Source organism: Vigna radiata, unplaced genomic scaffold, assembly GCF_000741045.1.
Source record: "Vigna radiata var. radiata cultivar VC1973A unplaced genomic scaffold, Vradiata_ver6 scaffold_348, whole genome shotgun sequence".
Lineage (NCBI taxonomy): Eukaryota > Viridiplantae > Streptophyta > Magnoliopsida > Fabales > Fabaceae > Vigna > Vigna radiata.
The window spans coordinates 66251-66802 of NW_014541985.1; positions in this window are offsets into that span (position 1 = coordinate 66251).

Below are 552 nucleotides of genomic sequence, written 5' to 3' on the forward strand. Positions count from 1 at the left end.
AAATAAATCAAGACTCTTCCATAAGTGTTTTAGAATTAGTTGTATTTTAGATTAGTAGTTTAGAATTTTTAGACAAACTTTGACATTGTGGGCCAATTTTTTGTATTTGTTGTTGAGCCCAATAGTAAAAAATAGACACATGGCACCCTAGGGTTGGGTGGACCCCACCCTAATTTTTGGACACACTTGATCCTAGGAGGAAAGAAGCATCAGCCGTCACTCACATTATTCATGCTCGGTTGAAACAATTTTGAGAGAGCTGGAACGTGTTTCTGTTTTTTTTGGCTTTTGAATATTTGCTTTTCTCTTGAAAGAAAAACAATGTTTACACAATTTGAATTTGGTTGAATGGAGGAGGCCAGCCGCCACTCATTTCTTACTGCAATATATTCACACTCTGCACATGGAAGGAATTTATTTTTCTTTTCAAGAAACATGGATGATTCCTCGAAGCTGGAGCTGTCACGGAAAGCTATCACCACTTGATTAGAACACACATTAGTTTCTTTTATTAGGAATGAGCAGCAGCAGTCACGAGAAATTTTTTCAGCT